Genomic DNA, 26,555 nt, shown 5'->3' with positions numbered 1-26,555 from the left:
GTCCCTCAACGGATACAAAACAGCAAGTCCAACGTGGTCTCCCCACTTCGGGCCTCTGCGTCCAGGCCAGCTGAGCAGCAGGGCCCGATCCCACCGCAGTGGCCAGCGCGGTCCCCAGCGCGGGGACCCCGGAGAGGCTGGGGTGGAGGGAGAGCAGGGATCCCCGTTCCAGCCGCAGCCTGGGGTGGTGTGGGGGGGGCTGGTCTGGGTTTGGAGCCGAGGGGCCCCCCTCGCTCCCCCTCCCGGGAGGGGAGCGGCCGCCCGGCTGAGCCGCAGCGGGTCCCGAGGCTCCTCCCCTGGGGTGGCCGAGCAGGAAGCGGGGCGCGCAGCGGGCGCGGGGCGCGCGGGCGGTGCGGGGCGAGCGCGGGGGCCCGGGGCGGCGGAGTATGCGCGGGCCTCGGCGGCCAGTCCCGGCGCACAGCCGCGGCCGGGGCGCGCGGCGCGGGGCGGAAAAGCCTGTTTACACAGACTGCACACCGCCTGGGGAATAATGCAGTAAAGGAAGTGAGCCGGCTCGGCCTGACTGCTCCAACTTCCTGCTCTCACACACACAGGAGGAAAAAAAAAAAAGAGGAGCGAGAGAAAGAAAAAAAAAGGGGAAAAATCAGGATCTCATTACAAGAGCAACAGACCGTCTGCAGACGCCTGTCAGCATGGAAAGTCGGGGCTTTCGCCCGGTTCCTCCTAGAAATTCCCCCGAAGAAGGCTCTTGAAGGCTCCCCCACATCTGGGTAGGTTGCTGGGTTTCTGCCTGTTGCTCGGACAGTTGCAAAGTTTGGAGGGGGCTGGTTTTTGGGTGTTTTTCTTTCTTTTCTTGGGTTTGGTGGGGGTGGGGCGGTGGGCGCCGCGGGGTGCGCTGCGGGCAGGGGTGGGGGCCGCCCGCGGGAGGGGGCGCAGCCGGGATGCTCCCGCGCCCGCGCGCCCGCCAGCCGGGCCGGACGGAGCCGTGCGCCCGCGCGCCCTCGGGGGCGGCGGAGACCCCGCGCCCGCGGCACCCCGCCCGGGGCTGGTCGGAGAGCCCGAGGAGGGGGCGGTTGCAGGCTGCGGGGGGCTGGGGGTGAGGGCCGGCGAGACTTGGGGTCCCCGGGAGGACCCGCGGCGGGAGCAGCTGCGTGCCTGGCTGCTGGACCACCGCTGACCTGCCCGTGGGGGCTCCCCTCGGGGTGGCCGAGGGCGCCGGTGCTCGGATTCTGGGAGGGGCGCAGGGATGGAGAGGGAGGCGGGGAGCCGAGCGGGCCAAGTCACCGGCCGGGGGGCTGCGCCCACTGCGCTCGGCAGGTGACCCCCGCCCGGGTCCTCGCCCCAGACGCGCGCCCAGCCGGACCTTTAAAAGCCGCCGAGCTCCGTGGACAGGGCTGGGGAGAGGCACCGGGCAGGGACCGGTCCTGGCGCCCCCAGCTCTGCAGGCAGGGGTTCTCCACTGGGGGCCGGGCTGCTGGCCTGCAGTGCTGCTACTGTAACTTTTTGGGGAGGGGGAACATTGCAATGTTGGGGGGGTTCAAAAAGAAAAGTAAGAGGTCCCGGTTTGGGGGCGCTTTCTGACCCAAATCGTCCTCAGGACAAGCTGCAGTTCGGCTGGGGTGGGGGTGGGAGCAAGAAATGTTATTTCAGAAACTGCAAAAGGGGCTTTTTAGAAAAGAAAAAAAAAAAACAACGAGTGTCGGGAGAGTTTCTGGCTTGTCTGGAAACGGCAAGACTAATTGCCATGCGCTTCCGCTTTGAAACTGGCAGCAGACAGCATCTTGAAAATGACTCACTGGAGGAGCTCACAAAGAAACTGTGGTTTGCTCCTTCTCAGGTTTATGTATTTGTGCCTTTTACAGTCTCCTTTGTAGTGCTGGAGGGGTCCCCCGCCCCTGCCCCGCCGACCGGCTCCCACCCGCCTGTTCTGGAAGCCCCCGGGCGGGTCTTTAACGCCCCCCAGCACCCCAGCCCGGGGAGGAGGGGTTGGGGGGAGCTGAGTTGTTTTTGGAGTTGGCTGGGGAGAGGGTTAAAGGGATTCTGCTGCTACGGGGGAAAAAAGTTCCCTGAATTTTCCACTGGCTGCTGCAGGAAGAGAGAGCCCCTTTAGTCATTGCTAAGTAATGTCTGCACACACACCAACTAATCTCATTAGGAGTTTCCGCTGCTCTGCACAGGAGGGGTTTTGTGCAGCCACTGTCAGCCCCGGAGCCCTGCGCTGGGCTGGTGAGGGGTACCAGTTACGGCTTTATTTACTTAGAGGTGCAGCCTCCCTAGGAACCTTTTCAGGGCCGCAGCTTGTAGACTTTGAAGTCACTTGGGCCATTTTGGATTTTGGACTTGCAGGTTTTTCTTGCCCAATTGTGTGTCTTTGTGTGTGTGTGTGTGTGTGTGTGTGTGTGTGTGTGTGTGAAGTTTCTATTGCCCAAGAGGCTCAAACTCACCCAACTCCTATCTGTGCTTCAGTCTCAAACTCACCCAACTCCTATCTGTGCTTCAGTCTCTGTCAGGCAGTGAAGCAGGAGACAGGAGTTGGTCAGACTGCTGGAGGCTTCTGTTTATGATGACCTCAAATCGATTCCTGAACCTTATTGCCATATTGCCAAACACAAAACCCTCTGATCTCTCTCTCTTTCTAGCTCTGTGACACACATCTGTTTGGGAAAGGTCAGTGATGAGTTGCAATTTGTGGAGATTGTAAGATCACCAATTGTTTTGGGAGGACACGTGGGTCATCCAGAGAAGAAGACTGTCATAAGTGTTTTTAGAGCTTCCAGTAATGACCCAGCCCGCAGAAACCCCTGATGGGCTTTCTATGCTAAATATATCCAAGGTCTTCTGGTATTCCCCCCCCCCTTCTTTTTCAACTTTTAAATGTTAGACATGTGTAGAGTTACTAAAAAGGGTAAAGAATTTTAAAGAACCCAACTGGAACTGTGGGGCTCCTGTATTAACGAGGCCTTGGTGCTCTCTTGAGGGTTTTTAAGGTCGTGGCATTTCTTTTATGGTGGCAAAGCATGTCCTAAAAACAGCCCAGCCAACCCCACCAGGGTGTGAGTCAGTGGACAGGAGTACAGGATGTCCCTAATACTGTGCCTGGCACAGGATAGGTGCTCAATAAATTATTGCATTGAAAGCTGTGAGTAGGATAACAAACTTTACAATAGATATGGGGGAAAAAGCTTTCCGAAGAAGCTGACCTTATCCTGTGTGAGCATTCCTTGAGCATGGGGGTTGTAAATAGTCTCCTCTCAGTTGGCATCTCCTTCAAAATAAAAAGGAGATAATTAGAATTCCTCATTCCAGTAAGTTACTATTTGGAATGCATAAGATTCATTTGGATCAAGAGCCCTCAGCCTGCAGTTAATTTTGCCCCCCAGGGAACTGCAGACATTTTGGTTGTCATGGCTATAGGGGGCGCTGGTGTGTCTAGTGGCCAAGGGGCCAGGGAAGCTGCTCAACAATCCACAGTGCACAGGATAGACCCCTATGGAGAATTCTTCAGGGCAGAATGTCATTCGTGCCCAGCTTGAGAAACTTATTTACATTAATGATGATGATGATAGTTCTTTCATATGTTCATTCAACAAATAGAATAGGGTGCATACATGTGATCAGCTGTCCTTTTCTGCCCTATGTAACACAATATGCATGGATTTTCTCTCTTTGGTCAGCAGTGTGCAATAGAATGAGATGTGGATGACTTTGTGCTGGTGGCCCCTTTGTGAGCTGAGTTAAACCATTTCTGAATCTCTCTTACTTGGTACTAATGCTTTTTAGACCAGAATGACTGCAGCCCATATGGGGGAGAGAAGTGATTCCACTCCCCCCCACCCCAGCACCCCATTTGAATTTTAAAGTTTTCTAAACATTCACTGAAGAACTCTTTTTCATATTTAAAAAGTTCAATAATTCAAAATTGCTCATAAACAGTAAATGTAATTCTGAGATCATCTATTGAAATTTATATTTGTAATAACTTTTTGGAACTTAAATCTCTTCCTGAAATTGGTTTTAAAGGACTTCCAGGCAGTGTACATAAATTAAAAGATTTCTTTCTTAGCTGTCAAATATTGAATTTTCTGTGTTCTGTGCTACCCAATTATATTTTTGATTCAGAAGCCAATATGGTGCTGTGAAATGTTCCAAAACATTACCTATTGACAAACCCAAAACACTTGTAAAAATATTGTCCAAGAATGTGACTTTCTGGAGTAGACTCTTCCCCCACCCCCCACTAATATTAAGGTACTGCTTACTAATTAATGGCTTTGCTCCTTTCCATTTCTAGGGAATGATTCAGCCATTTATGCCTTGTTTCCCAGACCTAGGGTTCCTCATTAAACTTTAAAAGAAATGGGTTCTCCGTCAGTTGGCTGTGCCCTGGCTGCAGACAGCTGGTTTCTGGTCCTTTTGTAGCAATATGCACTCCTATGTACACATACACACCCATGCCCACGCCTACACACACACACACACACACACACACACACACAGGAGTGATGTGGGTATGGTCTTTTGAATATAGGATTCAGTTCCTGTCAGATTTGTCTGTCTATTTCAGGCAAGAGTTTTTTTTTTTTTTTAATGTCATTATCGATTATTCCCCTTAGCCTTTGTAGATGGATTTAAAACATACTTGAGATCACACTAGCATAACAGTATTTTCTAAAGGTTAGATTTTTTTTTCCCTGTTATTAAAAATAGTTGTGAATCACCTTAGGAAGAGTCAGAAAACCACAAAGAAAAAAAATGACACATCTGCCATGATCCCATTGTTAATGTTTTGATATATGTAAGTTTAGACTTTTAACATGCCAATGTGTGTATACATATATATATATATATACACACACACACGTGCACACATTAAATTTTTGATTGGAATTTCATTGTGCTTTCTATTTTGTAACTTATTTTCACTTAACCTATCATGTAACACATTTTAATAACTAGTACTAAAATCAAAATGACCACACAGAGAGCTTGTATTTATTGATCTAATAAATGTGTTGACTCAACAATAGATTGACATCATTTCTACGTGGACTTGTTCAGTGTTTTTGTCTCTGTGGCTCCAAGTAATGTTCTAAGAATGCTGCCGTCTTGAAAGCCTGAATTCATATGTGCTGTGAAATTTGGGATTTTGATGAGTTTCTGTATGATTTAAGAATGAGTCATAATTTGCAGTAGAATATCGAGATGTAGTAACAGGAAGCCAGGGCACTACACATCAAAATAGAATGTGAAGTGATGAAAAAAGAGAAACTAAGTTAAACCAAAAATATACCCTGAACCTAGCTAATTATAAGGGGGTGGAAGGTGCCTCTCACTCACTTTGATAACTCTTATTTGTTACTGTTGTATTTCCTACCAGTGGAGTTTCCACACTTTGAATTGCTGTTTTAAGGAGATTTTTAGCTCAGGATTACAGTTGCCCATGGCCAGTTTTAACTGTGAGCATTCAGCTTTTTGGTTGAAACCATGGCAGTGAGACTAGGAAAATTCAGCCCCAGTACACTGAAGAGTGTGTGTGTGTGTGTGTGGCCTTTTGTCAGCAATCCTAAAGTCCTTCAAAAGTGGTCTATCATTTAGTTTTTTAACTATTTCATGCAGAAATCTAACTCTCCATGATTCCCATCCTTAGCCAAAATAAAAATGACCTTTCATCCATTACTGGAAACTTACATATATGCCAGCAGTTTTAAAATAAACTTTGAACTAAGGTCCTTTCAAATATTGTATTTTTGGTTTGAATTACCAGTAGGCATGAACTCAGTGACTGCTTTATATGCACATTTTTCATTTACATTTCCTGGAGAGAGTATTATTAAATTATTCTGAGAGTTAAATGGTATTATTTTATAACTTGACTGTGAGATTTATTTGTGTATTTTAAAGAAATTAAGATGATGGTTATACTAATGTATTCTAATTCAGATTGGACTAAGGTGAGTTTATTCGCATACATGCTCTAAAAAGTTTTAAACAACTAGTTTCATAAGTATTTTTAAAGCTACTCTATCTAAACACAATTCCTAATTTTCTGAGTATAAAGGTGGAACTGATGGAGTAGGCATAAACTCATTTATCTGATGCCTCAGACTGTTTGATCAGGTTAGAGGCTCTTTATTCCAAGCAACTAGATAAAGAATCCAAGGCTCTGGGTGTCTTTTTGTTCCTTAATTTGAGGCATGAAACTGATCCTAAATGTTATTGTGTGGAAAATATAACTCCATTATGGAAATTTTATGATTCTCCCTTGTAGATTATTAAACCCCAGAACAGTTTGATAAAATACTACAGTATTTTAATTTAATCTGCTTGATTAAAAATAAATCACTAGACTATGTGGATCTCCTCCTGATGATGAGAAAAAAACTTCTCTGTTATTTACTATCACTTAAGCTAACCAAAAGTGCTGCAAGAAAAAAGTCCATTTTTTTTAAACTGATTGCATTGAGAGGATATCCCTTAATCTTTCTGGGCCTCAGTTTCTCTGTCTGGATGATAAAGTGATTGTTCAGAGAAGCTGAACAATGCCTTTTCAGTCAGATATACTACTTTGAAATAAAGCACTTGAATTCTAATAGTTGTGAAAATGTGAATTTTTACTGTCACCTTCAAGCAGCCAACTTTTAGACACACACGAAAGTTTAAACAAATTGCTGTTTTGTGATGGCAAAAGTGACTGTGTGGTTCCTCTTAAATGTCCCTTTCCATCCTGTCTTGGCTCCTTATTGAATAAGGAACACTCAGAGATGGTCAGTATTAGCTGTGTGCTTCCTTCCCTCCCCCCCTTTTTTAAAAAAAGATTTATTTATTTATGCATACAAGAACTGGGGTACAGGCCAGAGGTATGGGGGGGTGAGCGGATTCACCAGAGACAGAGTGGGGAACAGAACAGGCAGACTGACTGAAATACACTGCTGAGGGGAGCAGCGGGCGAGTCAGGAGAGGTCTGCTGCGCCATGTGGGTATCTCCCTGGTGGGGGATCGAACTTGTGCTGCAGTGGCTGCAGATAGCTTCATAGATTGCGTCTTAACCCCTTGCGCCACCAGGGAGGCCTCCTTTCCTCCTCTTGTGATGTTTGTGCAAGCACCATCTTGTCTAATGACCCACAGCCACCTTATTCTCGGGGGGTACCAGTGACAGTCTCCGGGTGGGTGCTAAGCAGTCCCAGATAGGATTTTGATCTTCAAGTTACTTTCCTACTCGTTTCTTTGGCTAGTCTTTGAAAATGCTCCCCATCCACGTCCACCATAGCTCAGGGATCTTACGTTCCCTTTTGTCCACTCATATCCCACCTTGTCATTCTTCTGCTTAAAATCAACCAGTGGCTTCGCTTAGGATAAAGACCAAAGTCCTTGATGTGACTTGCAACCTGGCTTTCCCCAATTCCTCCAGTGCTTAGTGAGCCCTCTGACCGCTGGGTCTTTCCAAATTGCCGGTTTTCCTCCTGGGAATTGTCTTTTCCACTCCCTTGTTTTTTTTGCCTCATTTTTTCTAACCAAGTTGTAGTCATCCTTCGATCCCAGCTCAGCCAGCTGTGGCCTAAGGAAGGCTCTCTCACATTCATCCTTCCCAGGCCTTCAGCGTTCTTGCCACAGGTTTTTCCATTACCCGAATTCTTGCGCTCCAAATTCTTACTATCCAAACACAGGTACCGAATAGTTTTCCAGATATTCATCTTCAGAGGTAGGGATGGTGTCCATTCATTAATATTTGTTAGCCAAAACTTAGGAACCAAGGAGATTCAATAGCACCATAGCCCTCATTATCCAAAGTCTCTGTCCAAAACCTTGAATCCATTAGTTTCAGATAGTGAGGGGTACCTGCACATGTATATATTGTGATGTGTTTCACATCTGTGGTGCACTTCAGTCTGGAAGCTTCCTCTGGACCTGCATCTGGTTTTCTCATTCACGTATTTATCCCATCATGTTATACAATGCCTGGCACTCACTGGATTTAAAACTATTTGAAGGGGGAAAAAACCTATCAATATAGTCACCACTGGACTCGATAAAGCACTTTGTTCTATGCACAAAGCCAACTCTTTCCTACACGGTAAATTGCTTGTTAATAACAAGCAATCATCTTGGTTAAATTAAAGATAGCCAAGAAGATCCTCTCTAGAGGGTCTATCTTTTTCCAGAGTTTTTGTCCTCCAGACTTGCAAAACCATAAATATATAGAAATCAGGTTGGTTTGCTTGTATCCCAGAGGACAAAGTTTTAGCCCTATTGTCGTTATCAGAGTTATACTAAGAATGGTTGAGTAACAGGTAATTCATAGGACAGTATGAAAGAATCTCAATATGAAGTTCTTTCCAAAATCAAACGAACCAATCTATAGCAACCATCATTAGTCCTTTCTCAAGACTTCAACTGCTCAAGTTTTCATAGTTCCCTTGGGTCAAATGCCATAAAACACAAAAAAGAATTTGACATTGTAAGTGAAATCCTTCTTCACTTACCCTAAAATGTGGGTGTGTATAGCTTTTGTCCATAATTTTGTAATTAATAAATGACATTTTTAATTGAGTTTTAAAATAATAAAAGATGCTGCCTTGTAATAATGAAAAGATGAATGACTGAACTAGTTTGTGTTTGGTGAAGGAGGGCAAGAGCTGCTGTTAATTTCACCTGGGTTTTGCCAAGGAGTAGTTTGTGGATCGTTAAACTTTGATTAACCAGTATGTATGAGTAAGCAGATTTTTCTTGCTACACTTAATTGTCAGGAAAGAGATTACTGCCACCATAACAAGAATAACAGAACAAGCTCTGGAATTCACTGCAGATGTACTTCTGGGTAATGGCAGGAATTCTCTCTAGGGAATTAACTGCTGGCATTCTTCTATACCATCTGCACCTGTAAGTTCTCACTCTCCTCAGAAGGATGTTACCTATCAGAAAGATTAAAATGCCCTTTTAAGCAGGAAATGGAGGTGTTAGAACAATTTTCTAACACTAATAATTAAAGTCACTTCCCTGGTTAATACTCAGCAAACTGGAAATGTGACATCCCCAGTGTTCCCTTATTGGAGTTTGGAAGGCTTACCTTGAAATTCCTGCTATGAGTGAGACCATCGGTATTTTTCTTTCTCTTTTCTGTCTTATTTCACTGAGCATGATCCCTTCCAGTTCCATCCATGTTGCTGCAAATTGCATGAGTTTATCTTTTTTGATTGCTGAGTAATATTCCATTCTGTATATATACCACATCTTGATCCAGTCATCTATTTTTGGGCACCTGGACCCCTATGTTTACAGCAGCACTATTTACAATAGCTAAGCTATGGAAACAACCCAAATGCCCAAAAATGGAAGGCTTACCTTTAGAGGCTAAAATACAAGCTTTTGTTGTTGGTGTTGATTTGAAATGAGAAATGAGCATTGGAGGGTGAGGAGTGTGTGTGTGTGTGTGTGTGTGTGTGTGTGTGTGTGTGTGCGCGTGCGCGCTCACGCGCGCATGCCATGTAGACTACCAGAGGGATGCATGAAACTAAGAGACCAGGACAATTTATGACTCCAGTTTTTGCTCCTTTTGCAGAGTCACTGTTCTCATGTAGGGTTTGAACTGCAGCTCTGTGCAGGAGGTGGGAGCATATGGCAGTGTTTGCAGAACTTCTCTATCCCAAAAATCAGGGTCTCATGGTGAGATCTCAGGAGAGGACCTGGGCTTACTAATATGATTTTCAGGAAAGGAGAGAGCTGTGATTACTGCTCATTTCAGTAAGCCCCATGATGAACATTTGAAGAAGGAACCCAGATATTTATAGGAGGCATTTGAAATCCTCTGGACTCTAGGACTCATGAGCTTTCTTCGGGATGTCACTCTGCTGATGTCCCTGCACCTCTCCTAAGCCCTAGGTACTGGTTATTGTAGACCGGGGATGTTGGATGGGAACATGGCTTTTTTTTTTTTCCTTTTAATGTATTTTAGAACAAACAGCTCCAGATTCTCCAGGGACATTGAATCAGAATTGGAACTGATTAAACTCCAGGCCGAGATCAGGGTCACATCCCAGCTGAGCTTCTAGCGAAGGGCAGACATGTCTGTGGATGGGCTGATTCCCTCTTGGGTAGTTAACTCAGCCACTGGGCATTCCCTGCCTCCCTTAATTCACTTCCATAGTCACTTCAGTGGCCTCACTCCTAATTCTCCATTTATGATGCTTGAATTAATAGAGCAGTTTTGAAGAGTGTTAAACCTTTCTTTAAAACAAAGTGAATTATTTTCATGACAGAAGCATATGCTGTTAGAAGAGCCTCTGAATCAAAGAAAATGACCTGAATGTAGTGAATCCTCAAAGCTCAGAGTTGCCGCTCCCAGTGAGAACCTTGTCCTGCTTTGATTTAAATCAGAGCTGAACCACAAGAACAGCAACCTCCTCCAGCCTTTGCCACATCCTTTGCTTTTTTTTTTTAACCTAAATATTAAGAACCACTAATTTGTCTTTAGAAAAGTAGAAACTTTGAGACCTCGACCTAGAAGATCTTACATGTCCCAGATGATTTAAATAGAGAAAGGGAGATTTTCTTTGGCAAGGGGCAGAGGGCATTTAAAAAGCAGGACCTGGCTGTAGCTGTGTACAGTGAATCTAGTCACATTGAGCAATTATTAGACGAGTAAGTAGAACAACAAGTTGCATGTGACATTTGAGAAGGAACCAAGTCAACATCGTGGAGGGCAGATTCCTGAATGGGAACTAAGGCTCGTGGGGACACTCTGGGGTGTGTATCTGATGTCTGATACAAACACCACCAGCAGCCAACCTCTTCAGAGGCTGTTGGGGGGCTGTGGAAGGAGACATGAAGACTAAATTTTCCATTCACTCGATGACAGTTTCAATGTTGTTCATTTCTTTCATGCATTTTGGGGGTTAAATTAAAAATAGGTGTTCACTGTAATGAAAAACAGGTGTTCTCATAGGAAGCCAAGGGAGAAGATAATTTGGTTTTGAAGTCACTCACTGTCTATTTTTGCATCAGCTGTCTTAGAAACCAGAGTGTTCCACTTGAGTATTCCACTGAAGATATTTGAATATGTCCCACTGACCGTATTTGTCTACAAGTCAGGAGGCTTGATTTCAAGTAGACCTGTCAGTGAAAAATGAGACACCATTCACTTGCCATTTTATTTTTGCTTCATGTTCAACAGGACTTCATTAGAAGTCATGGAAATTGAGTATACACTGCATCTGACACCGTAGTCATCATGTGTAGTTAGATTTAATATGGACCAACATGTGCATGGAACACAGGCATCAGAACAGAGCAAAGTTCCAGAAGGATCTGGTCCTAACTTTGTGACTCTCGGCTCAGCTCAAGCCTCCCACAGATGTCCACCACATGAGCAGGTGATGATATTTTGACGACTACAGAGTCACTGTTTCTTTATAGATCCCTTCCAAGGAGAATATATTATCATACCAGATTTATGTATAGGTGTTTACACCTAGAATCTCCATGAAAAACTTGCTAAGAAGAGCACCAAAGAAAAGCAGGGAAGCTCAGGTGACCACAGGTCATTGGGAACCTGACAGAGTCCAGTTCCTTACTTAGGTAAGGAGATTTACCCTGGAAGGTGGCTCTTTGTGCTTCTCAGAAATATCTAAGAAAAGATCATCTATGCTCATAATTCATACCCGTTTTTGCAATAGATAATTACACCCAAAGACTAATGTCATTATTATCCAGCTAACATTGGACATTGCCAGGAACCAACACATTTGGGCAGGTGTTAAATTACAGGAAAAGAAAAAAATTATAAAATTAGTAGCCATTTGTAAATATCAGCAGTTCAAATGGGCTACACATGATAAAAGTTTAGCGCCCATCCTGTGCTTCCAAACAATGTCAAGATCAGCTAACTGGTATCACTTTCTGCCTTAGTCTGCTATTTTAGGAAGACATGTAAAATGGTTAGGTGGATTTACTTCAGCAAGAGGGAAATACAACTTTCCCAGAAGTGCTGACACCCGGGACAATTTTCATTAGTGACTTAACCTTCCAGAAAGGATTGAAGAAATGATGCTTTATTATTAAGTTCTGTCCATGATGGGAGTTCCAGTTTCTCTCCCTCTTGCAGACCACTGCCAGGGCTTTCTGTGAAGGAAAGCTGGACTCAGGGTCGGGCCTTCCTGTGGCTCCATCCCGTTCCCGAGGTCAGTGGTCCAAATGCCTGCACCCGTGAGAAGCAGTTGTGGATGGGTGTGTGTGGTAGGATATTAAGGGGAAGACATGTTTTGATGATGACAGTGAATGAAATCGAGAACAGCAGAATCAACCTGTGAAGAGGCTCCCCCAGTGGCTCTGGGGGCAGGGGAGCAGAAGCAGTACCCACAGGAGGGAACTGGGGTATGCTGGGGGGATGGGTCATGAGGGCAGGAAGAAGCTCCCACTCTTTCCCTGGGCTACAAGGAAGTAGAATTGCTGTGCAGGTGTTGGAGGTGGCCAGGCCCAGGGCTAGGATGGTGCACAGATGGTACCTTTCTGTCCAGAACTGCCTGCCAGGCTCAGCATCCAGGCTCAGAATGCTGCAGAGCACAGCTGTGCAGCTGTCTGGGTCCCCAGGCTCCCTTGGGGATGCTACAGAGAGGAAGGGATGGTGTCACAGCCTGCACCTGCCCTGCTGGAGCCTTTCTCCCTGGGGTTGCACCATCTCCCTGGCCCTGGTGTCAGCGCAGTGTGTGTGCATGTGCAGCAGAGTCGGCCGGATGCAGTGTTGACTGTCACTGGTGTGGGTGGCGGCTTGTGAGGCCAAACACATTGCCAGTTGCTATTGATGGAAAAAAGAGATGCTAAGACATGAATTTTCTTTTATTAAACCTATTTTATCTTGCTTTTTTTTTTTTTTCTGATGTTTCCACTGGGTGGTGCTGCAGGAATTCCTACCTTTTGCCTTGGCTCTACCCTTCCCAGAAAGACGCCCCTTGAGCATAATAGGAGGAAGTCCTGATTTAGAATGATTTTACAGTTTCAACACAATAGGAGGGTTTGGAGGATGCTCTGGCAGGAAATGTTTCAGTTTCTGGATGTGGAAAAACCACCATCATTTCATATCATGCAAACATGTTCTTAGGACACCGGGTATATTCTTTTGGCCTTCCCTGACTTGTTATTTAGCTTGCAGAACCTTTCCAGTTTCTATGAAAGATTATGGTTTCATCCTAGTGGAAGTGTCTTGTAAGCATCCCTTTATGTTCGAGTTTCATAGAACTCTCTCCACAAAGTACCAGAGCAAGTAAACATTTTCTGATGTTAAGGCAACCACAGCTCTTTAAACATCTCTCTGTAAAGGCTTTATTTGAAACTGAATGCATCACCCCACTCTTATTTTAGAGATCATTTACACAACATATTGATCAAGAGAATCGCTTATGAATTTTTAGTTTCAAAATACTTTTCATTGTAAAGTCTTTTCATTTCACCAAACTCTCGTGTAGGCAAGAGTAGGCTGAACCTCTTCCTGTTTTACAGATAAAGGGGTTGAAACAGACATGTGGACATCCCTGCTTTAGCTGGGCCTGCAGGGTGAACTGATGTGTGCTGCCTTCCAATGATCAAATGATCAAATTTATTAATGGTAATAGTACAAAAATATGGGCGAGAGATTTTCCATTCAAAAGCATAGATGGAATAGAAGGATCAAGGGTGGCATGGGAGAAAAATTACCCACTGGAAATGAGGGAACCCATGACATTGAAGCTCACATTTAAAGGCTTTTTAGTAGGATTTTAAGTAAATTTTGCTGATTGCAAAACAGCATTTTGTGCATGTTGTGAGCCTCCATGAAATCACAAGGCTTGCTTTCTTAGAATCCAAAACAGGGCTTCCCCAGAGGTGTTTGATTTTAAAAGACAAATTTTGAGCCCGTGCTGGGTCCTGGGTGCTGGGTGTCATGCCAGCTACTACGAGGCCATTTGATGATTGGGGTTTCCCATCTGCCCCCTTCACATGTGCGGGTTTCTCGAGAGTCGTGGTTACATGAAACGCCCCTCTCGGGCTAGGTCACTGACCTTTCATTTCTGACTTTCATCCTCTCGTCCCACTATCCTGTGTATGCACAGCGAGTGAAGGACGAATCTCTTCTGCTGAGGAGGAGCTAATTCTAGAAGGTACGGCTTCTCCCATCCTGTCTCAGTCATTGATCACGTAGTGTTGCATGAACCTGCAGCATAGTTAAACCAACATGTGATCTTTTTAAAAGAGAAATTGCTTTAAAAGTGATGGTGCTGGGATGGACTCAAACCTTTGAGTCTATCCACTTGGAACAAGTGGTTATAGCGGAGGCAGAAACAAACAAGGACATTTCCTGATTTCACTCCTGGTGGGGATGTTGTATCGGCCTCTGAGAGTTTCCTCTTAGCAGCAGTGGGTGTGTGTGGAAGGAGTGAAGCCGCTGCTGGGGAATGTATATGGTGGTTGAGAACATGGACTTTGGAGCCAGGTGCTCCTGGCTACCAGGTCCTGTGTCTACACTTCTCCTGTGGCCACGAGTGTCTTATTTCACCTTTTCAATAGTGTCTCTACTTTCTCATGAATATTACATTTAGACAGCGTGTCTAAAGCATCAGCATAATGCCTGGCACATAGTAAATGCTCATCCAATGTTATCATTAAAAAAAGCCCCTATTTAAAGAAGGTAAAATTTTTTTTTAATGTATGTTCTGTTCTTGGTAGAGGCAGATATGGGCTAATATTTCCTTTAGAATGCAACTCTTTACTGGGGATTTGCAAATTATCTCCATGGCTTTACAAACTCTGTTATGTGTATTTTTAAAAAAAATTATTTTATTTATGCATGCAAAAGCTGGGGTGTAGGCCAGCGGTGGAGGGGGGGGACGGGCAAGGGGTGAGAGGATTCACCAGAGACAGAGTGGGGAGCAGAACAGGTGGATCTACTGAAATACACTGCTGAGGGGAGCAGAAGGCAAGACAGGAGAGGTCTGCTGCACCGTGTGGGTTATCTCCCTGGCCGGGGATCGAACTCATTTCCTCATTGGCTGGTGATAGCTTGACAGCTCTGAGACTTAACCCCTGTGCCACCAGGGAGGCCCCATTATGTGTATTTTGTATGAATATATCTTTTATCCTCTGGAGAATTTTTGATTCTCAAAAGGGGCTCATAGGCCAAGAGGAAGAAACTACTGCCTGGAGATGTCTCCCCGTGTGTGTGTGTGTGTGTGTGCGCGCGCACACACACATGGGCGGGTATGTGTGTGTTTCTGTGTATAAGCACACATGACTGTTCTTTGTGTATATGATATGCCTTAGGGTAACTAGATGAGATGGCTGGTATTTGACTGGTTTTGACCCATAAAACAAATTCCGATCATATAGTTCAAGCTAATAGTTGGTGACACTGTTAAGAAACATAACCATATCATTACGAGAAAAATTATAGTGATCGTACTGACGATAGCTTATTTTCCTATGTTATTTATCAACGCCTAGCACGCTACAACTCGCCAGGCATCCTTGGACCACAAGTAATGATGTTAATGCTGCGGACGGTATTATGGAATCGTCTTGAATTTTCGCTGGGGACTTCCTGGAGGCTAAGAATCATTTCTCTGGTCCTCTTGTGATCCAAGGGGCTGCTGCTGGGATTATCTGCTTAGTATTTATTCCACGTTGAATTCATTGAGTGCATCGCTCTGGGGAGGAGGAAACGCCTGGACGTGTTTTCTCGGGCAATCAGAACAGCAGTGTTCTCTCCGCAAGCAGAGCTCGCGGTCGCGGGGAGGGTTAACCAGAGCTGACACACAGGCACAATGAAACCAGAGCTGCAATTACAAAGTGGGGCAGATGTAGGAGGCCAGGTTTCCTGGCCCATTTTCCAGTTTCCTGCCTGCAACCTGCAGGAGAGGAAGCCACATGTTACTGAGTCTGAGAACTGAAGGGCAACGTGCTTCCAGCCAGAGTCAAGCTCGGCGCAAACAGCACGGACAACAAAACAATGACAAAGAAAGCGAGTGCTAGGGTGCTAGCCCAGAAATGTCTGGGAAGGAACAACCCCTCTGTTTAAAGAAAAAAATCACTGTCAGCAGAGGATCAGTTACGCGGAGACTCGGGGAGTGGCAGGTGGGGGGGACTTGGGGACTGTCTCGGTTTTAGAACCTCTGATGTTTGCAGCCCCACTCATCTTTCAAGATGGGGTCTGCTTTTGTAATACAGTTGGTTACCTGACGAGGTTCCCCAGCAGCGCCTGACTTCTCAGCCTATTTCCTGGGCACGTTGATATACGAGGGAGGTGGATGTGGCTAACCGAGGGCCTGTAATGAACAACAGCCTTGCTTGGGATAGCTGGGTGACCAGTTGGCTGCTTTGATCTAGCAGGCTTGTGTTCCTTTAACTGCCCAATAAAATTTTGTCTGATGTTTTCAAAGAAGAGATTAAATGGAGATGTGAATATTGGAGACCACAGATGGGACCCTTGATTTGTGGGGCTACCTGAGGAGCCATGTGGGGAGATGCAGGCCTAGAGGAGTCAACAGCTCATCTCTCTCCTGGGGAGGAAAAGAGGAAAAGAAACTGATTCTGTCTGGGCTATTTAGCCCCCAAGAGAAGAGTCTCTGAGATCAGATAGATCAAGCTCTACTTTATGGGTAAAGAAATTGAGAGCCAATACCATACCCCTTTTTGTTGGATGTCTGTGGTTTGCTGGGTGCTGCATTGTAATTGCTGGGTGACACCAATTAAACAAAGACTAATAATAAATAGGTCTGTTTGTGGAAACCGCTGAAGGCCTCCTAGGAGGCCAGTCAGAAGCCCTGTTGAAGCTTAATGCATACAGGACACTGAGCTTTTCCACACTCCATCTTATTTAAGTTGACTTGTCTCTCTCAGAGACAGAGAAACAGGTGTGTGCTTCTGGGCCATCCAATTGATTATTTGCTTACCTGTCGATTGATTGCCGCTTCTTCTCCAAGCCCAGGAAGAACCATCTCTGTCCCAGGACGTTTGGGGACTGGCCAAATCAGGGATGGAAGAAGTACTGGTGTGAGGCATCCCACTGGGCATCATCAGCTCCTTTCCATCCAGGTGTGGGCCTGGTTTGAAAATGGGGGTGAGATAAGGCCGGCTTGGCAGTGGAGGGTGGTGTGGGAAGTAGGATGGAGGAGGGAGTCAAACGACCCAAAGAGACTTTCCCAGCCGGGGTCACTGAAGCCATCCACTTATTTTTCTGAAGGAAACTCGCCCATGTGAAAGTCACCAATGAATTACTTCTCATTTATCCAGAGACAATAGGGGTTTTAGGAGGAAGGGATTGGGGGAGGGCTGGATCACACATGCAATGAAAACATATGTTGTCGCTAGAGTGGTTATTGGTGATTCCCTACCCCTACCCCCCTATCTTTCTTTCTCCTGGGCATGGAAGGATTGTTACAAAACATTACAAATTGTAAAGGATAAACAAGTAGGCTGAGCCATACCTACTTTCCCTCTCTTTTCCTGTGTGCTTTGCTCTTTAGAAAAATGAATAATCTGTAGACACTCAGAGTGTGAATGAGAACACAAACCTTTATTAATAGATAAAGAATTTTGAGGGACTTGAACTCTGCAGCACAGATTAGCATTTTTCACATGCAATGGTTAACAATAATTAAAATCTCTTGAGAATAAATATCACTAATCTTAATTCCACTTTCCAAAAACAATTTTAAAAAGACTTAGGAATTTGTAGGGGTTGAACAGTTAATTATCAAATGTTGTTCTTTTAATGCCTTAACATTATTCTGTGCTGATTTATTACAGACCTCAAATAATATGAAGTGTTGTTTCCCAATTCCTTGACTTCAGCACAGCGTTTGTTTTGTATGGTAACATGATTTCTGTCCTTTCTCTTGGACATAATAATATAATGGCACATACATATTAGTAGATGCTGTTCTACAAAGAAGTTTCAGAGAATTTTCAGGATGAAGTATGTAGATTATCCTCATCTCTTGAACCATGCAAAAATAAGCAAAAAGACATGTAGTTACTGAGCACCTACTTTGTTTATTTCTTATGTAGGGTTTTTTCCTTTCGTTGGGCTCTCATTTCTAATGTTTGTTTTAAGGTGGATACTTTCTTAAGTTCCCACAATATACAAACTTGAGAAAACCAAGGATCATTCTGCCCCTAACTTCCTCCTCAGTGTAATTTTAAAAATGAAGCCAGGAACATGCAGAGAGAAGTGTTGGGTTGCCATCAATAGAAAAAAGAACAAATAGGTGGGTATTTCGACTTCTAAGAATGGAAGCAAAAACCTCATGTTTTGCATAGTCTGTGCAGCCTCAACTCACAATAGGACGTCTGGTGCCACCTTGTGGTAGACAGAAAGAATGCCCTCTCCAAGAGGAGAATAAGGAGACTAAGAGGGGAGTAAAGAGGCATCAAGGGAAGGGGCATTCTGAGTGGCAGAGCAGATTTTATGGGGCTTGAAGTTTAAACAGTTTGGAGTAACGGTCTATATACCCCAAATCCCTATTGTTAAAAATGCAGACTTACTAGGGTCCACAGGCTCGTGCAAAATGATGGCCTCTGAGGCATTAGCTTCTCTGTGAGTCTGTCTTGGGGGTACAGGTTCCAGGGACAAGAGGATACTGGCTGCCCTGGAGTAGACCTCACCTTCCCACCCCCAGGCAGCCTGGCAGCTGCTGGAGGCTTGATGAAGCTTGAAGGAATACAGTAACCCCTGTCTTGGGTGATTTTCTGTTCTTCAGAGCCAAGTTGTCCTCTGGGAAAAGTGCAGGTCCATTCGATCCAGGTCCTCATGCTGGTTTTGCTTTGGTCTCTGCCATTGCTCTCCCCATGCCTGCCCTGCCTGCTTGCTCATCCTTCTCAGATTTGACCCAGCTTAAGGAAACCTTCTCCAACCAGCCTAATAGTGCAAGTTCCATGCATGTGGTGGGAGGCAGGATTACAGCCTGGTGAGGCTGTGCCATGTGTTCACCTCAGTTTGTTCTTTCATTTGCTTGGCAAATGTTTATTGGGCACCTACTGTGACCTGGCACCCATCTAAGAGTTGGAGATGATAATCAGGAGCGAAACAAAGGGCTGTGCTCACCAAGTCAACGTCCCAGAAAAACGTTTCTCAATCCAGTGCTGTGAAAGGACCCATTTTTAAATCCTCCAACACATTGTGAACTAGTAATTTTGTGAAGTATAATAAAAACAAATTACTAGGGAAATAAGGTAAAAAAAAAAAATAAACCAAAGATACCAAAGTACAAGCCCTGATTTTTTTATCATAGAATTATGGGCTAAAATGACATTTAATAAATATAGTTAGAATAAACATAGTGGGAGAAGTACAAAAAAGTATATTTATTGAAAATGCATGTAAAAGCAATTAATATAGACGATCATTATTAATCCCAGTAACTTTTTGTCATTTAGTCATTGTAATCAGACACAGAAGTTGTAAGTGAAATAGAGATTTCCCAGAGAATGTACCCATCAGCACACATTTAACAGACACCATGTTTGTCAATTTCACTTTTAAAGTGGTAAATGGGCTTCTTCCTAACTAACCATTTTAATCTAGCTTGGAGAGAACAATGCTCCCTGCAGGGGAAATGTATATAAACTTTCTAGATTTTGTTTTAATTGCACTCCAGGGAGAGAAGCCAGCCTCACAGAGGTCTGTTGATGGGAATGGAATAAGATTTTCAATCCCATTGCAGCAGACTCATGATACTAACTTTTTAACACGCCTCCAAAGTGAAGCAAGTATTGCCACTTATTAGAATTCATCTTCAATCCTTCATTAGATGCCAATTTCCACATTTACCCTCTGAAGTTGTGGTCACATTTAATTCATCTTTTTCAATGAAGTCAATAGATTCCAGGTTTCTATGCATTTTCTGCAACGTTGAAAGCTAGCCTGCAGTAGCTCCATGTCATCATGGTCCTGTGCTGTGTGGCTTCCTCTCCTGCAGCTGGTGTCAAGAGAAGAATTCACTGATCACACGTGGATATGGTGACAGTGACAGATGCAAGTCGCTATACTCTTGATATCTATACTCAGACTGGTGAACAGCAGAGTGTAGTGATCGATGTTGGTCCCATTGAGTAGACTTCTCCAGCTGGGCCTTAGGTTCCTCATCTACAAAATGGGGACACTAACTGCATTTCACTCATAGGGCTGTTCTGGGAATTCAGTGTGATAATGCAGGGAAGGTGCTTGGTGTGTATATAAAGGCTTAATGATACCTATTCTGTACAGAGAAAACAAAGATAAGGAAATAATTATAATTGGAAAGGCCAGATTAATGCACAAATGGCTGGCACTGTAAGTCCTCCAAGGACCTGTTCCTTGAGTGTGTTTGCACGTGTGCACAAGTGCCAGTGACTTGCATTTGGGAGTATCGGGCAGCTTCAGGCTTCTGGGTCCTGCTCCCTGTACTGGAGGCTGCTGTATGTTACTGCTCACCCCTTCTTGGGTGTTGGTCTTGTTTCTCACTGTGGGCATGCAGGGAAAGTGAAAGGCAGCTTTCACTTCTGTGGTGCAGGGTGATTATTAGACCCCCGGGGCCAGAGGCAGTTAGTGCCCTTGACCGGAGGGAGGGAATTCAAGGCAGGAAAGCTGGAATGGTGCAGAGGGCGCCAGGTTCGAGCACCCTTTTTTTCCAGGCGCCAGCCCGAGAAGTGAATGAACTTCCGGTGTTCTGTGCATGCTTGGAGAACAAAAGAGCTGCAAACAGCGGGCCAGGGTGGAAAGTCACTGCTCAGAGTCAGTCTAAGTGTGTCTCCCTCTTTGGGTCAGTGGACAGGCTCCTTACTCTCGGAGCACCCCCTCCCGGTCTACCTCGCAGCTGCTGCCCCAACCAGGCAGGGGGTCCCCACGTGGGCTCCATGGCCAGCAGCCTGAGCTGCTGTAGTCAGTCTGCTGTCCTTTTAGTGCCTGCTCTTCTCTCAGGTGACCCTGCAGCCCTCACCTGCCTGCCTGGCCTCCCCCCTCCAGGGCCACAGGGTTGATGGGTGTAGGAGCCCAAGGAAGGGTGAGCACCCTAGGGTGGTCTTTGCTGGATGGGAGGCTGCAGGATGAGCATTTTTCACCAGGGCCTCGTAAACTGGAGTCAGTGAATATTGTTCTGGGATCTGAATTTTCTGCCAAAATTTAAACCCATTTTGTTCTTTTGGCGGTCGTCGAAAAAGCAGAAACATAAGCATATTCCAAGTCACCTTATAACCAGTCACTCAATAGCTGGTGCTCCCCACATCCCGCTTTTCATTGCCAATGTTGGGGCTCCTGCTTAATGAGCAAAGCACAGAGTGGATGCCGTCTCTAAATGAGACCTGCCGGCCAGGTGAAGCCACCCAGCATGCTTTGTGAAGTGCTTTCCTTGGTGCTTAAAAAATACTAGCAAACATTTGACTAGCACTTACCTGCAGCAGGTGAGTTCAAATGCACGATTATTAACTCATGGTCGCTAACCCTGACAGCAGCTCTGTAAGGGAGAGAAGTTTATTTTTATCATTCTTCCCATTTTACTTTGGAGGGCATCGGCGTATGGAAAGGTGAAAGCAGGTGAGCGAAGCCCCGCAGCCAGAGCGGAACTGTGCTTGCATTTGAACCAGGGTGTCCGGTGCCCGAGTCTGCTCCGTCTCTCTGTATCACCTTCCAACTAGAGCTATTTCTTGCCTCACCTGCTGCAAAAGGCAGAAAATAATTGTGTTCCAGTTTCCAGAGAAAACCTCTCTCTCGGTGATGTGATTCTCATTTTATGATGGAAGCTATTTTACAACTCGGGGTTAATTATAGATAACTGATAGTAAAATCATTCTTGTCTATAGATATGCAAATTCAGTTCCGTCATCCTGGCTCCCACCCCAGGGTGGCCTCCCTCCTGCACTCATCTCAGTGTTCCTCATCAGCAAATGCTTCTGTTATATGGATTCTTTTTTGAACGTGTTGTAATGTCTGCCTAGTTTTCTCCTTGATTAATGAGTAAAATAAAATCTTTAATGTGTTTCATGTTTATATCTGTAGGAGTGTCGTGATTTTACCCATTTTGAAAATTACTTTTTATTTATTTATTTTTGAAATATTTTACTTCTTTAAGTTTTTTTTTAAAGATTTATTTATTTATACATACAAGAGCTGGGGTACAGGCCAGAGATGTGGGGGGTGAGAGGATCTACCAGAGACAGAGTGGGGAGCAGAACAGGCAGACTGACTGAAATACCCAGCTGAGGGGAGCAGCGGGCGAGTCAGGAGAGGTCTGCTGCGCCATGTGGGTCAGCTCCCTGGCCTGCAGGGTATCGAACTGGTGCTGTAGTGGCTGCGGATTGCTTCATGGTGCTGTGCTTAACCCCTTGCGCCACCAGGGAAGCCCGTGAAAATTACTTTTTTTTAAAGATTTATTTATTTATTTATACAAGCACTGGGTACAGTCAGAAGCGCAGGAGGGTGAGAGAATTCACCAGAGCCAGATCGGGGAACAGAGCAGGCAGACTGACAAAATATACTGCTGAGGGGAGCAGCGGGTGGCAGGAGAGGTCTGCGCGCCATGTGGGACCCTCCTTCAGTGGCCGGGGAGCAGCCAGGGATCGAACCGGCGCTGCAGAGGCTGCGGGCAGCTTCACAACCCTGTGCTCAACCGCTGCGCCACCGGGGAGGCCCGAAAATTACTTTTTAATGAAGGAGTTTCTCCAGCTCTTACCTTCTTGATGAGAGCCTCGCCCCCTCCCCTTGCACTGGCCCAGACCCCCTCCCTTGACTGCACTGACCATGTCTCTCTACAGCCCTGTTTGTTCCCCAGCCCATAGCCACTGAGTCGTCACTCTGGGTTATAGGTGGGCCGTGTTCTCACCTGGAGTGCAAGGTCTATGCAGATGGGGGTCTTCATCACTTTGGTTCACATGATATCTTGGCATAAAGCAGACAACCCCCAAGCCCACCAAACCTGAAAACAGTGGGGAGAGAATGGAGTCTTGATGGGAGACAGTAGTATAAATACGTCTGACTCAAAAGAACCAGCAGCTTTGGAGAGGTGGTTGCCATGACCTTTTTTGAGCGTTGGAGGAGTTTCAATAACTCACCTGTTATGTAAAAGTCATTGGTTCATTCCCATGGGGGTGGAGGGTGTGGGGAGATAGAAGGAATGCATCTTGCTTGTCCATTTTATTTTTTCATTATGTAAGAATTATGCAACTTGAGGACCTTATACCCAGTTTTGTTGTTTAAAGGAGGATCATATAAACATTTTAATAAAAATAATGAGTCTGCGGTAGGAACCTATTCATTTTCCCCTCCTCCTTTCAAAGGAGGTATGTGTACTAGTCAGATTTGACAAACTGTCTTACATGAGCTGACTGCGCGCCAGTGCTGAGCGATCGAGGCTTTCCCTGGCAAAGGCAAGGAAGCAATGGGTCCCAAGAGCAGGCAGCTGTGTTCTCTGGAGAGGTCTGCAGTGGTCTCCCTGGCCTCTGTGACTGTCCTCTTGGGTCAGCTCCTGTAGAAATGGTGAGAGACCAGTGAGAGGCCACTTGGCCCTGCAGGGAACAAGACTGAGGTGGAAGGCGTCAAAGGCCCACAGCCACCTCTTCTTGCAAAAGCATAATGTCTTTACACGTGGACTGACCCTCACCTAGAAAGGTGACCTTTGTGCACAAAATATGGCATTTAATAACCGATAAAATTCATACATGCCGAATCAGGTCTGGACAGAAGAACAGGACAGAGAAGCATTTTCTGGATTAGCAAGAATTTGATTTGGGGAATATTTTTAAAAGATTTATAAGCTTTTTCCCCCTATGGTCTGTATATTTTAAGCAGAGTTGTGGCAAGTCTGTGGAATGAGGTTAGACTGATGAAACCTTTTAACTTAAAGCAGGCCTCCGTTTGCATAATAATGTATGAAGCATAAATCTCAAGTATCAACACTTTCTTGAACTTTTTATTTAATAAGAGCCAGAGTGTATTGTCTGAATCACTCACATTCCTTCTACTGGCAGCCAGATAAATTGGACTTTATTGTACCTGCCTGTTAAGACTTATTAGGGATTCTAGGCATGAAGGAATTCATTTAGACCAAAAAAAAAAAAAAAAAGTCACTTGAATATTTTTTTCTGGCGAGCGAGAGACTGATTTGGGGGAGTTGCTGATATGTTTGGTGGTGGTGTCGGGTGGTCAGATTCCTCATCACTTTTTTAGAATCTTTCTTATTTTCCTGGGGTTTGGAGGAGATTTGGAGAACTTCCGGGATGAATATGTGGAGATTTTGGGGGAGAAGGGGTGCCTGGAGAGGGCATGGATGTTCTGTGCCCTCTTTCCATACTGTATCTTAGGAAAGGCAAGGTATGCCCTGCCTGGTTTCCCGAGTTATATTATTTTAATAAACTGATGATCTAGTAAGTAAATGGGTTTCCTGAGTTCTGTGAGTAATTCTAGAAAATTAATAGAACCTGAGGAGGGGATTGTGAGAACCTTTGATCTGGACCTAGTCAGTCATACACACAGGCTGCAACTGGCCTCTGCGGTGGTCATAGGAGACCCTGACCAAAGTTAGATACTGTCTCATGATAGATACTGTCTCCTGGTAGATCTGTGGGGTCTGATACTGTCTCCTGGTAGATCTCCAGTTGGGGTCCAAGAATTGCTTGTGGTGTAAGGAAACCTCCATACACACTCACATGGAAGTTGGGTCCAAGACATAAGACAGTGCCTCACACATCGTAAGAGCTCAATAAATAGCAGGTATCATTATTAAAGCAGGTGTGTAGCTTAGTCTAAAAATGCAGGTGCACAGAAATATCAATTTGTTTCCCTTAAAACAGCTTAGTGAGGACTGTGAGTGCCCACTCCACCCACATAGTAGGAAACAAAAAAAAAAAAAAAGAATCTTTCTTATTTTCATTGTACCCAGAGGGGGCAAAAATTCAGGCAGAAAGAAGTGTGCTAGAACATGAGGCGTGACTGTATGTGAAAACAATGTGTGTCAAAGATGAAATTTTAACGTCATCGTAATGAAAATAAATTAAGGTTGGAACTAGAATCAAAGAAACAGTGAGACCCTTAAATGGAGAGACCCCAGCAGAGATGGGGGGGGATGTCCCCTAGCCCCGCGCCCTCCATGGACTCGCCCATTTTATTCACTGGCCAGGATGGGTGGGAGTGTCCAGAGCCACCTTGGACCCCACAATCTATCCCAGAATGACTCTGCCAAGTGTGTGTGGGATGGGGCTTGGGCTTGAGGGTGAACAGCTCTTTCTAGCCTGATAAGCTTACAGGAAAAAGCTTTAGCGAGTCAGTCCTGAGTAACCGTGGCTGGGTCCCCAGCAGCAGGGCCTGTGTGAGCGCGCAGTCATCGAAACCTGGAGCGGCTGCGGTGGAGGGGTGGCTGGCCAGCGCGGGGCTGGCCCGCTTCAGTCAGGAGTGGCTCAATGCCTTGTGGCCTCCAGGGGAGCCACGTCATTCACAGTGAACCCTTTGAGTCACCCTCCATCCCGGTTGTAACCTGACTGACACCTGTGAGAGAAGTGGAGGGGGAGGGTCACAGTTCACAGCTGTCAGCTGAGCTCTACTGGTGTCTGAGACATTTATTGGGGGTCGGGGGTCGGGGGAGTACTGGGGGAGCCCTGTGAATACCTAGTCCCCAGCTCCTGGCCTTCCCTTGATTCTATTCCAGAAATCTGGGAGTCCCTGATTGGGGGTGGGGAGTAGGGGTGGCCTCCCTGTTCCCACCATTTGCTCTTTTGCCTTTTCCTCTTAGCGCTCTGGCCTCTCCTTGGCCCGCGACCGTGGCCAGCACAGCCGTGGTCACCGCTCGGCCCGCTCGTTGCCTTCTGTGTAAACACCCGGTCAGCCCGCCCCCCACATTTAGGAGCATGCCCCTTCATGTCTGGACACACCTCACGATGCTAAATGGAAGCTCTAGCCTGGAACGATACCGGCACCCGGTAAAGAGAGAAGGCCGAGAAATTTTTTAGCAGAGACATTGGGCGTCCCGCGCTCTGTGGTTGCTGCAGCGGTGCCGAGTGAGCTGTCCCGGAGCCCCCAGCTTGCACGGGCACTCATTTTTCTCCTGGTCGGTGCAGGGCTGCTGTTCAGCCTGCAGGTCCTGGGACTTGGCTCTGGGCTTCCGGGTGAGCTCAGGTTGACAACATGAGTCAAGACCTGCAAGAGCACAGGAGGGAAAGTGCAAAGGTGGCGCCTCTGAGAACTCGGCTCAGAGTCAGCTGGTTGTCACTTTACTGAACATCCCCTTGACCGACTCAGATCCCACAGCCAGACCCACGCGTCGGTGGGTCCTCTACCCCTCCAGGGCACCACGGCCTGGGCACTTGAACGAGGCAAGGCGTGAAGGACTGAGAAGTTTGACCGAGTCCACCACTTGAGTCCTTGTAAGTTATGGCCGGAAAGCAAGGCCCCGGTCCCCAGGCTCACAACCCCGTGGAAAGAGGGTCTAGGGCACACAAGCAGCTCCTGGGGGGTGGAGGAGTCATGTAAAACATATGCAAGTATTTCCACGGTCCCCCCTGGAATGGGATGGTTCATGTCACTAACAGGTAGGGCAGGGCGAGGGGGCGGCCACTTTCCTAGGTGTCCAGCAAGCCCCAGGCCCAGCCAGCAGCCCCTTCCCACCAGC

The 26,555-nt window shown here is 45.9% G+C and overlaps 1 protein-coding gene across 1 annotated transcript in view; it reads left to right on the top strand.

Annotated features, from left to right (window-relative positions):
* The first annotated feature begins 390 nt into the window (after window positions 1–390).
* The window catches only part of ELK3 (ETS transcription factor ELK3), a 63,943-nt gene continuing 37,778 nt past the window's right edge, over window positions 391–26,555 (top strand). The window contains exon 1 of the mRNA XM_037513830.1: window positions 391–731. The gene's annotated coding sequence lies outside the window, so the exon portion shown is untranslated. The remainder of the gene's footprint in view (window positions 732–26,555) is intronic.

Source organism: Talpa occidentalis, unplaced genomic scaffold, assembly GCF_014898055.3.
Source record: "Talpa occidentalis isolate TD23 unplaced genomic scaffold, MPIMG_talOcc4v2.1 talOcc4.16, whole genome shotgun sequence".
In the NCBI taxonomy this organism is placed as follows: domain Eukaryota; kingdom Metazoa; phylum Chordata; class Mammalia; order Eulipotyphla; family Talpidae; genus Talpa; species Talpa occidentalis.
Note: the sequence above shows the minus strand (reverse complement) of the source record. Positions and strands in the feature narration are given on the sequence as shown.